A 13145-nucleotide genomic window follows, 5' to 3' on the forward strand; every position below is an offset into this window, starting at 1 on the left:
TTCGAACGATCATTTCTGGAGCTATAGAGGTTCAATTGACACGCTCTTAGTGGAGTTGAAAAGCTAACTTCCGAAGCTTTCTAGCAATATATAATAGTTTATACCTTTCTTTGGAAATGCCTACCCAAACTGGGTATTGAACACCCAATTTACCCCCTTTCTGGCGTTCAACGCCCCAAAAGGACCAAAGCCAGCTTTGAATGCCCAAAACTGGCATTCAATGCCACCAAGGGAGCATCAAGGCAGTGTGGACACCCCCTAATGGGTGTTCAACACCCACTTCTCCAAGTTGGACGCCAAGCTCAACCGAAACATTCACCAAGTGGGCCTAGAAGTGGATTTTCACACCTTTAGCTTAGTCTATTTCATTTTTGTAATTTCTAATTATTATTAATATCTTTTTAGGTTTAGTTATTAGTATAAATTGAAGGAAGATCACCTTTGTTAAGGACTTTTGATCTACAGCTTCTCAAAACTGATCTTTTTTGTAAAATATGAGCGGTTAAACCTCCTAGGTTAAGGATAGGAGCTCTGCTCATTCCTATGGATTAATATCATTACTTTTCTACTTTAATACATGTTTGATTTAATTCTATGATGTAATTTTGTTCTTCATCTTTATGAATCTGAGGTGGAACAAAAGTATGATCCCTTATTCTACATGAGTTCTTTACGTGTCCTGACCCAGATAGTATTGAGTTACAGCTTGAGAGTACATCACAGGTTCCAACAAGTTATTTGGGCTAATTGGGATATGTGACATAAAATCTCGTTAGTGAGGGTAATTGAGGTCCCTGTGGTGTTCAAGGCTAGAATCATAGAGCTTCATTCTCCGATCCAGAAGATTCGACCTTGTCTGTGGCGTTTTGAGTAGGATCATCAGAGAATTGAATTGCGTGAGCTTCACCTTCTTCCAGATTGAACTATCACGGCTGGTGTTTGGTTTGGATAGAGGAGATTAATGACCACGACCCATGGCTTAATCACTTACAGCCTTTCCATTGATTGAATCACTCATCGTTAAAGTAGTCAGTAAGAAGAAATAATCCGGAAGAACAAGCATCTCCGAGGCCTTAACTGATTTCTCATTATTGTTTCTACGTTAATTCATTATTGCTTTCTTTATTATTCTATTTTATGTGCCTACAACAACCACTACCTTTTCTATTCGCCTGACTAAGATCTGCAAGATAACCACAGCTTGCTCAATCTAACAATCCTCGTGGGATTCGATCCTCACTCACCTGAGGTATTACTTGGATGACTCGGTGCACTTGCCGGTTTAGTTGTGCGAGTTACATTTTCGCGCACCAATGTACGCAGGAAAAAATGGACCATGCCACGTACGCAGCTATGTGCCACGTATGCAGGAGTGTTGGATAGAGGCCAACACCCGCGTCGCGTGCGTGCGTCGCGTACGCATCCAAGCCAGTTTCCAGAAAATGTTAAGTTTGCAGAAAACAGATTTTTGCACCTAACTTCGACGTTCATAACTTCCTCTACAAAATTTAGATTTTCACAAACTTTATACCGTTTTAAAGTTCTTGAAATTATCTTCAATTCAAGATAGGTTTCATTCAAATTCAAAATCCGAGGCTTAAGTTATGGATCGCCGAAGTTCATTAAAAATCAAGTTTTTTATAAAAAGTGCCAAACCTCAAAGCTTTCAAAACTTTCCATTTCAAACCTTCCAAACTCTTACCAAAACTACATCAATTCTCCACCATACACATATCCACTTCTATATCATAGCTACTCTACCAATTCATTCAGTTCAATATATGATCCATCCATTATTCTAATCAATTCTAATATCAATTTTCAACCAATCTTCAACAACTCATCATCATAACCAAACTCTCACCACAACACACATCAACAATATATATTCGTCGTAATACATTATCATCATCAAACACCAACACAATCATTATTCAACATAATCATAATTCATCAACATCTCACACATTCCCATCAACCTCATTACTTAACACAATCACCCTCCATAATTCATCAAACATTTCAATAATTCACATTCATAATCAAACTCATCAATCATCAATATTTTTATTAGGATTACTAAATTTTTAACATACATCCATGCTTCAACCTGTCTTATGGTCATCTAGCCCATGTTTTCACGAGACATTATATATTATTTATGAGAAATTGAAATCATACGTTGGCCTATTCCTCCCCAAGCTCAAATGCACCACAATTCAAGGTTCAAAGACTCCAATCCACACCCAATGATTCCAGCCACCAAAGGTTCAACCATCAAGCTCCCAACATCATCAATGTACTCTAAATCAACAATATTCAGTCTAATCCCACAATATATCAATATAATCAACATTCAACCTTACTAATTCACTAATCAACAAACAGTTTAAGGTTCTTACCTTCACCCACTGATCCTTGAGCAATACCCACAATTGACCAACGCTAGTGAAACCCTAAAACATGAAAATCATCAAGGAATTGAGTTCCCCAAACCCTAAACTAGAATTTTACACACCAGCAGAAATGGATCTAGGAAAAAACAAGTTACTTACAGTTTTGTTTAGATAAAATTGAAGAGCTCGACGAGCACGATGCATGGTTACAAATGGCACACAATTCCGATCACCGGAGCAAAAGTTATCCCACTTTGAAGGTTAGGTTTTTCATGAAACCCTCTTCCCCTTCCTTCTTGTGCTAAACCAGCATGTGTTCTTGAATGGAGAAGAAAGGTGGCTGTGTTCTTCATTTGTTCCGAGGGTTACCTGAAACTGTAGGTCGATCTTAGATGAGATCTTCTGTACTAGTCGGAGATGACGTGTCCGACTGGTGGGTGGCGGCCAGAGCTGTCGTGTCCGACTTGTGGGACTGGCCGCACTGCTGATCCTTCATCACCGGAGGATGGTGGTACCTGCAAGGGACTCCGATGCTTAAGTTAGCAAGGGTATTAAGCAGGTTTTTAGTAGAATCAGAGTATGAGTTATACCTGGGTGCTCCAGTGTATTTATAATGGTCGTGGGCTGACCTTCTTAGGTAAGATAAGTTAGTTATCTTATCTTATCTTATCTTATCTTTGGGTGAGGTCAGCTTATCTTTAAGGGAACCGCCTTTATCTCTATAGGCTTGTACTGCCTTTGGATATGGGTCGTGTTCCTCTATTTGGGCCATTTACTGGGCTTTCCTGGCAATTTGGTCGATCTCTTTGAGAAGAGGTCAAATAGTCGGACATGAAGAGGTCGGTCGCCTTGTCGCTAACATCCCGGGTCAGACAGCTCGACCGAGGGTATGAACAGTGCCCCTGCTCGAGCTCGGTCTTTCTTTTTTGAGATCGAGTCTTAGTCTTAGGACCTTGATCCTTCTCGGGTGAAGCCGAACTCGAGCATTTGTCGACTTCTTTCTTTGTAGAATCTTCCTTTTTGAATGTGGAATGTTTTCTTCTGAAAGCGCGCGCTTTTGTATTAGTGCTCTGTTCTTGGGAACGTGCGAGGGTTTAATTCCCTCATTAATTGATTTTAATTGCCCCGTTTCTCTTAGCCTCTTTATTTTGAATTTCATATTTCAGAAAAACAGTTTCTCTTCTCCGTAACCTCCCTGTTCCTTCTCTCTTTCTGTTTTCGCCTGGGGTTTGTAGCTTTTGCCTCTTTCCTTGCGACATTGCTTGGTTTTTGTTTCCTCCTGGCTGTGGAAGGGCGATTCTAGATTCTGCTCCTCTCTTCAACTTTCTCTCGAGGCTTTCTGCTTTTTCCAGGTTGGTTTTTTCTTACTTTCTTGTTCTCATCATTTTTCTGGTAAAACTTTGATTCTGAATATATGTTGAAAAGCTTGAACCTTTCTATGGTTTTTGTGTTTGTTCATCACTGTGATGTATTTTTTGGCCTCCTTTTCGTCTTTATGCGTACTCCTAGTACTTCTGTAGAGGCTTTTTAGGGCTTTGCATGTTTTGCTGCTTGCTTCTGGTTGTTTTTTGATACTCAAAAACTGCATTTATTTACTTCTGCAAAGATTTCCCCTTGATTTTTTCCCTATTGGTATCTTTTTCTTGCTGCTGAACTTTTATAAGAGAAGATCGGTGCTTGTTTTGACTTTACTTTGTTTGGGGGGATTTTGTTTCTCTAAGGACAAGGTTGCGTCTTTGATGATATTTTGTTGCTTAGTAGCTTCGTTTGTCGATTGAAATAGGGATGGCGAGTCTGGAAGGTAGTTTATTTTGATGACTTTGCTCAATTTGTGGCTCGCAGCTTTCTTTTCGGAGTGTCGCTTTAGTTGTCAATCACAAAAGAGAGTTTATTATTTTTCTGTTAGGATGTATGTGAGCTCGTAGGTTTTCCTGAATCCTTGTTCCATAACTTGCCTCCAAAAGGTGCCCCTAGATCTTTAGTGTGGGTCCTGGGGTTTCCTTTTGTTGCTTGTATTGCTCTGTGTCATGCTTGTCTGAGCTGTTCTGATATGGTTTATTTTTGACTTTATCGGAGATGTTTGGGTTAGTAATCTATTTTCTTCTTTTCTTGCTGTAGGACTAGTTGACCTCATGTCTTCTCGCAAGAACATTGTTGAGACATCTTCCCAAGTCCCTAAGGGCATGGCTGATTGGGTGGATTCGATGGTTCTTTTGTGTGTTTCTTTGGTTGATTCTGAATTTTGTCAGCACCTTAGGCAATTTCATAGGGTTTGTAGTAGTGGTAGTGAGGAAAAGAATTATGAGCTTTGATAAACCACTATTTTATGGTTTATCTTGTGCTCAATTGAGTGGATTTTATCAACTCTTTACCCACTTATTCATACTATTTGCATGAGTTTACATTCCCCTTCCTGATTTTGTGCTATGATTGAAAACATGCTTCTTTGACCTTATATTTGCTAATATTAATCCTCCCTTATTACCATTAGATGCCTTGATATGTGTGTTAAGTGTTTTCAGAGATTACAGGGCAGGAATGGCTTGGAGGATGGAAAGGAAGCATGCAAAAGTGGAAGGAATACAAAAAACTGAAGGAACTGCTAAAGCTGTCCAGCCTGACCTCCTGGCACTCAAACGATTATAACTTGAGCTACAGAGGTCCAAATGATGCGGTTCCAGTTGCGTTGGAAAGCTAATGTCCGGGGCTTCACAACGATATATAATTTTCTATAGGTTCCCCAAAGTTAGGCGATGCGAATGCGTGAATGACGCGCCCGCGTCGCATATGCGAACTTCAATCCACGCTAACACGTGGATGACGCCTCTGCGTCACTCTCCCGTGATCAGTACATACCTGAAATGGGCTGTTTTTGACCCAGTTTTTAGCCCAGAATACACAGATTAGAGGCTATAAAGTGGGGAAATGCATCCATTCATCATAGAATCTCACAATTCACAATTTTAGTTTTAGATGTAGTTTTTAGAGAGAGAGGTTCTCTCCTCTCTCTTAGGATTTAGAATTAGGATTTTTCTTACTTTCAGAATTGTTTCTTTTTTATCAGGTTCAATTTTTCTTTTATTTTCCTAATTTAATTTATGAACTTTTCTATGCTACATTTGATATCTTTATTACTACAAATTGAGGTATTTCAGTTTATGAATGTTTTATTCTATTTATGAATGCTTTTAATTTAATTTAGATATTTTCTTCGTTTTGGCTTTGGTTAAGTAATTGGTAACGCTTGAGCTATCAAATAAAGCAGTGGTTGAAATTGGGAGTTGCTCCAATAACTCTAGTCTTTCCATAGGAATTGACTAGGACCTGAGGATTAAGCTAATTGATCCACTTGATTTACCTTCATAGTTAGAGGTTAACAAAGTGGGATTAAAATCCAATTCTCATCACAATTGATAAGGATAGGACTTCTAATTCTAATACCTTGCCAAGAGTTTATTTTATTATTACTATTTTATTTCTCTTATCATTTAACATACTGCTTTCTTACTTTCAAAACCCCAATTTACAAGACTCATAACCAATAATAAGAACATACTTCCCTGCAATTCCTTGAGAAGACGACCCGAGGTTTAAATACTCGGTTATCAATTTTAAAGGGGTTTGTTACTTGTGACAACCAAAACATTTGTAAGAAAGGTTGATTGCTTGGTTTAGTAACTATACTTGCAACGAGAGTTTACTATAACTTCTAAACCATCAATCTTCGGTTCTTCAAAATGGCGCCGTTGCCGGGGATTTGCAAACATGTGCCTTATTATTGGTTATTGTAAATATTTGCTTTTTACTTGTTTATTTGTTTTTATTTTTGTTTTTATTTTTTGCTTTTTCATAAATTAAGAGGTTATTGGTTTTTATTTAGTTATTAAAAATTTTTTCAAAAAAAATTTGTTCTTGGTGTTCATCTTGATCTTCAAGTTGTTCTTTGTGTTCATCTTGACCTTCAAGTTGTTCTTAGTTGTTTTCTCCGTTTTGATCTAAAAATTTTAAGTTTGGTGTCATTTTATTGTTTTTCTCTTTCCTCATTTAATTCAAAAATATCTTTTTTCCTTTATTTTAATTGAATTTTCGAAATTTGCAAAAAAAAAATTCAGATTTTTATTTTAAAATTTTTATCTTATCTTATCTTATTTCAAAAATCAAATTTCAAAATTCAAATTTCAAAATTTAATTTTCAAATTCAAAATTTAAATAACTTTTTAATTTAAATTTATTTTTATTTTCGTTTTTAATTTTTATTTGCTACTATGAGTTCTCACCCCTGTTGCTTTGAGTTTGGTTCCAATGTTGTTATAAGGAATGGAAATTATAACAGGAACATGCATCAAGGACTAAACAATCAGAGATGGAAGGAGCCACGAGGATCTGATCAACCCTTCCGGCAGCAACACCTTCCACAATACCATAGACAAAGACCATCCTACAATGCATGCCAAGACAATGAATCGCCTCCTCAAAATAGCTTTGGACCACCATACTCACAAGCCCCTTTCCACCATTCACCTCCATATGACCCTAACTCGTATCCACCATACCAACCACCTTATGAGCCAAATGAACCATAGACAGAACCACCCCCATTCCAACACAACTACTCTCATGAACCACCACCTCAATATACACCATCTCTTTATCATTATCAAGAAGAACCACCTTCCTACCATGAACCCTTTCTCCCTACAAATGAACCCTCCTATCCGCCCCAAACCTCTATAGAGAAAGCACTTACCGATCTAAACTCTACTATACAAGCTCTCGTCGCCCAAATCGGACCACCAATTACCTTCAACAATCAACCCTCAAGCTCTAGTGCACTTCCTTTTCAACCATAGAATGATATCTCCATCCCATCACCACCATCCATGGAAGAGCACCCACATCCATCAATCCAAGAGCAACATGATCCCAATGATGCTATTGACATGGAACAAGAGAGAAGGGATCATCTTCACGAATCCATACTTCATAAGGAGCTAGAGGAGGCCCTAAAGGTGAAGGTAGTAAAGACCCTTGAAGTCGAAGGAGTAGTTGAAGAATTAGTGAAGGAAGACATCAAGGAGGAGTCTGATTTTGTCTTAGAGCAAGAGGAGGCCCAAAATGTGGAGATAGGAGAGACCCTTGAAGATGAAAGAATAGTTGAAAGAAGTTGTCATGGAAAGAAAATCATAAAGCATGAGTACGATTTTATATTAAAACTACTGGACAAAGCAGCAATTATTAAAAAGGAAAAGTGGTTGCAGACTTAGGAGACGCTGAACCTCCATGGGAAAGTCAAGACATAGAACCTCCTTCCAAGACGGTTGCATTTGATGTTGAGCAGGGTGTATAATCTCCAAGGCATATCATAGTTGAAGATTTGGAAGAGGTTGGTCAAGAGATGGAGATTAAAGAAGAAGAAGCACAACCTCCCATGGCCTTGGTAAACAATGAAGAAGAGATTGAATTGGAAGAAAGCTACCAAGAAGAAGAGGTTGATATTGAAGAAACTTGCAAAGAGGTGGAAGTTGTCAGAGAAGAGCACAAGAGAGTGGAGCCTGCAAATTCGTTAGAAATACTTCTCCCTAAGTTGCCATCATCCTTCACAACATTCAAGTGGGTAAAATTCATATCCCTTAACTTTCTAATTCCACTTGAATATGGGCTACTGAAGACGGATGGTCAACTTAGAGCTCTTTGTGGCATTAAGAGTAAGAGGAAGATGGTTAGTGGTTGGAGTTGTCAAGCAAGGTTCAACATGGTTGCATACTCAAAGTTTAAATGCAAAGGTTGATGTAAAGTTCAACTGAATGGGTCTAGGAAGTTAGTTGGCTGCTTTAGTGAGAATTCAGATTGCTTGCCACCTGGATGGAATCATGATGATCAACAAGAAGACGGGTGCAAAGGAAAGGTCTGGGACCCCGGAATTCAGTCTAGAAATCAACACTCTTGGGGCCTTGTCACTTGCTTCAACTTGCTTGAAGGCTTTCTGCGCCTAGTTTGGGACCCCGGAGGTTACTGGAAGCACAAACACTGGTGGGATTCCTGGATGAATACAAGCATAAGCCACCATAACAGGGAGCTCACCAAATGTCCAACTTAAGGACTTTAACTAAAAGTACTAGGTAGGAGACAACCCACCATGGTATGTGATGAGCGGATAATTTATACGCTTTTTGGCACTGTTTTTAGTAGAATCTGGTTACTTTTAGGGATGTTTTTATTAGTTTTTATGTTAAATTCATATTTCTGGACTTTACTATGAGTTTGTGTGTTTTTCTGTGATTTCAGGTATTTTCTTGCTGAAATTGAGGGACTTGAGCAAAAATCATATTCAGAGGTTGAAGAAGGACTGCTGATGCTGTTGGATTCTGACCTCCCTTCACTCAAAGGGGATTTTCTGGAGCTATAGAACTCAAAATGGCGCGCTTCCAATTGCGTTAGAAAGTAGACATCCAGGGCTTTCCAGCAATATATAATAGTTCATACTTTGGCCGAGTTTAGATGACGTAAAAGGGCGTTGAACGCCAGTTCTACGCTGCTGTCTGGAGTTAAACGCCAGAAACACGTCACAAGCCAGAGTTGAACGCCAGAAATACGTTACAAACTAGCGTTCAACTCCAAGATTGACCTCTACACGTGTAACATTCAAGCTCAGCCCAAGCACACACCAAGTGGGCCCCGAAAGTGGATTTATGCATCAATTACTTACTTCTGTAAACCCTAGTAGCTAGTTTAGTATAAATAGGACTTTTTACTATTGTATTAGACATCTTTGGTCTCAGTTTTAATCTATTGTTCATCTTAGGAGACTATTGATCACGTTTAGGGGGCTGGCCTCTCGGCCATGCCTGGACCTTCATCACTTATGTATTTTCAACGGTAGAGTTTCTACACTCCGTAGATTAAGGTGTGGAGCTCTGCTGTTCCTCATGAATTAATGCAAAGTACTACTATTTTTCTATTCAATTCAACTTATTCTGCTTCTAAGATATTCATTCGCACTTCAACATGAATGTGATGAACGTGACAATCATCATCATTCCCCCACGAACGCGTGCCTGACAACCACTTCCGTTCCACCTTAGATTGAATGAATATCTCTTGGATCTCTTAATCAGAATCTTCGTGGTATAAGCTAGATTGATGGCGGCATTCATGAGAATCCGAAAGTCTAAACCTTGTCTGTGGTATTCCGAGTGGGATTCTGGGATTGAATGACTGTGATGAACTTCAAACTCGCGAGTGCTGGGCGTAGTGACAGACGTAAAAGGAGGGTGAATCCTATTCCAGTATGATCGAGAACCTCAGATGATTAGCTGTGCTGTGACAGAGCATTTGGACCATTTTCACAAGAGGATAGGATGCAGCCATTGACCACGGTGATGCCTCCAGACGATTAGCCATGCAGTGACAGCGCATCGGACCATTTTCCAAGAGGATGAAAAGTAGCCATTGACAATGGTGATGTCCTTACATAAAGCCAGCCATGGAAAGGAGTAGGATTGATTGGATGAAGACAGCAGGAAAGCAGAAGTTCAGAGGAGGAAAGCATCTCTTACCTTTATCTAAAATTCTCACCAATGATATACATAAGTATTTCTATCTTTATTCTCAGTTTATTTATAAGTTATTTTCGAAAACTCCATAATCAATTATTATCCGCCTGACTGAGATCTACAAGATGACCATAGCTTGCTTCATACCAACAATCTCCGTGGGATCAACCCTTACTCACGTAAGGTTTATTACTTGGACGACCCAGTGCACTTGCTGGTTAGTTGTATCGAAGTTGTGAATGAAAAACAATTTATTAAGACGTGTGTACAGAGTTTTTGACGCCGTTGCCTGAGATCACAATTTTGTGCACCAAGTTTTTGGCGCCGTTGCCGGAGATTGTTCGAGTTTGGACAACTAACGGTTCATCGTGTTGCTCAAATTAGGTAATTTTCTTCTTATTTTGTTTTCAAAAAAAAATATTTTCAAAAATTTTCAAAAATTTTTCCTTTATTTTCGAAAAAATTTATAAATCTTTTCAAAAATATATTGTTCTTCAGAATTTTTAAGAATGAATTCTAGAGTTTCATGAAGCATGTTGAAGCCTGACTGGCTGTAAAGCCATGTCTAAATTCATTTAGACTGGGGCTTCCAACCCAACATTATCAAGAGCAAGCTAGTTGTTGCTAATCCACCTGCTGTTGTTCCTGATCCACTTGATTTACATGCTAAAGCTTGACTGGCTATTAAGCTATGTCTAACCCTCAGATTGGAGCTTTAGACTAAGAGTGCAAGATTCTTGGAATTCATATTAAAAATTTTGGAATCCTTATTTTTCTTTTTCACAAATAATTTTCGAAAAATCCAAAAAAAAATCATAAAAACCAAAAATATTTTGTGTTTCTTGTTTGAGTCTTGAGTCAAATTTTAAGTTTGGTGTTAATTGCATACTCATCTTGCATTTTTCGAAAATTGCATTCATGCATTGCATTCATCATGATCTTCAAGTTGTTCTTGATAACCCTTCTTGATTGATCTTCATATTATATGGTTTTGCGTTGCATGTTGTTTTTCATATGCATTCTTGCATTCATAGTGTCTGAACATGAAAGATTTCTAAGTTTGGTGTCTTGCATGTTTTCTTTGCATATAAAATTTTCAAAAATAAGTTCTTGATGTTCATCATGATCTTCAAAGTGTTCTTGGTGTTCATCTTGACATTCATAGCATTCTTGCATGCATTCATTGTTTTGATCCAAAATTTTCATGCATTGCATCATTTTCATGTTTTTCTCTTTCATTATTAAAAATTCAAAAATAAAAAAAATACTTTCCTTTTTCTCTCATAAATTTCGAAAATTTGGATTGACTTTTTCAAAAAATTTTAAAAAAATTCAATTGTTTCTTATGAGTCAAATCAAATTTTCAATTAAAAATCTTACCTTTTTCAAAATCTTTTTCAAAAATCAAATCTTTTTCATTTTCTTATTTATTTTCGAAAATTTTAAAAATATTTTTCAAAAATCTTTTTCTTAATTTTATCTCATAATTTTCGAAAATATCATCAACAATTAATGTTTTGATTCAAAAATTTCAAGTTTGTTACTTACTTGTTAAGAAAGATTCAAACTTTAAGTTCTAGAATCATATTTTGTGATTTCTTGTGAATCAAGTCATTAATTGTGATTTTAAAAATCAAATCTTTTCAAAACTAATTTCAATCATATCTTTTCAAAAATATCTTCTTATCTTATCTTTTTCAAAATTTATTTTCAAATATCTTTCTAACTTCTATCCTCTTAACTTTCAAAATTGATTTTCAAAATTTGTTTCAACTAACTAACTAACTTTTTGTTTGTTTCTTATCTTTTTCAAAACTACCTAACTAACTCTCTCTCTCTAATTTTCGAAAATATCTTCCCTCTTTTTCAAAAATTCTTTTTAATTAACTAATTGTTTCAAATTTTAATTTTAATTTTCGAAAATCACTAACCATTTTTCAAAAATAATTTTCGAAATTCCTCTTTCTCTCTCATCTCCTTCTATTTATTTATTCATCTACTAACACTTCTCTCCCATCCAAAAATTGAACACTACCTCCCTCTCTGTGTTCGAGTTTTTTCTTCCCTTCTTTACATTACATTTTTTCTTCTTCTATCACACAGGGGAACCTCTATACCTGGGTAAAAAGGATCCCTATTATTATTATTTTTCTGTTCCCTCTTTTTCATATGAGCAGGAGCAAGGACAAGAATATTCTTGTTGAAGCAGATCCAGAACCTGAAAGGACTCTGAAGAGGAAACTAAGAGAAGCTAAATTACAACAATCCAGCAAGCACCTTTCAGAAATTTTCAAACAAAAGAGGAGATGGCAGCTGAAAATAATAATAATGCAAGGAGGATGCTTGGTGACTTTACTGCACCTAATTCTAATTTACGTGGAAGAAGCATCTACATCCCTACCATTGGAGCAAACAATTTTGAGCTGAAATCTCAATTAGTTTCTCTGATGCAGCAGAACTGCAAGTTCCATGGACTTCCATCTGAAGATCCTTTTCAGTTCTTAACTGAATTCTTGCAGATCTGTGATACTGTCAAGACTAATGGAGTAGATCCTGAAGTCTACAGCTTATGCTTTTCCGTTTGCTGTAAGAGACAGAGCTAGAGTGTGTTGGACTCTCAGCCCAAAGATAGCCTGAACTCTTGGGATAAGCTGGTCACGGCTTTCTTAGCCAAGTTCTTTCCTCCTCAAAAGTTGAGCAAGCTTAGAGTGGATGTTCAAATCTTCAGACAGAAAGAAGGTGAATCCTCTATGAAGCTTGGGAGAGATACAAGCAACTAACCAAAAAGTATCCTTCTGACATGCTTTCAGAATGGACCATCCTGGATATATTCTATGATGGTCTGTCTGAATTAGCTAAGATGTCATTGGATACTTCTGCAGGTGGATCCATTCACCTAAAGAAAACGCCTGCAGAAGCTCAAGAACTCATTGACATGGTTGCTAATAACCAGTTCATGTACACTTCTGAGAGGAATCCTGTGAGTAATGGGACGCCTCAGAAGAAGGGAGTTCTTGAAATTGATACTCTGAATGTCATACTGGCTCAGAATAAAATATTGACTCAGCAAGTCAATATGATTTCTCAGAGTCTGAATGGAATTCAAGCTGCATCCAACAGTACTCGAGAGCATCTTCTGAAGAAGAAGCTTATGATCCTGAAAACCCTACAATAGCAGAGGTAATTACATGGGTGA

This window comes from Arachis hypogaea, chromosome 15 (genome assembly GCF_003086295.3).
Source record: "Arachis hypogaea cultivar Tifrunner chromosome 15, arahy.Tifrunner.gnm2.J5K5, whole genome shotgun sequence".
NCBI classification, from domain to species: domain Eukaryota; kingdom Viridiplantae; phylum Streptophyta; class Magnoliopsida; order Fabales; family Fabaceae; genus Arachis; species Arachis hypogaea.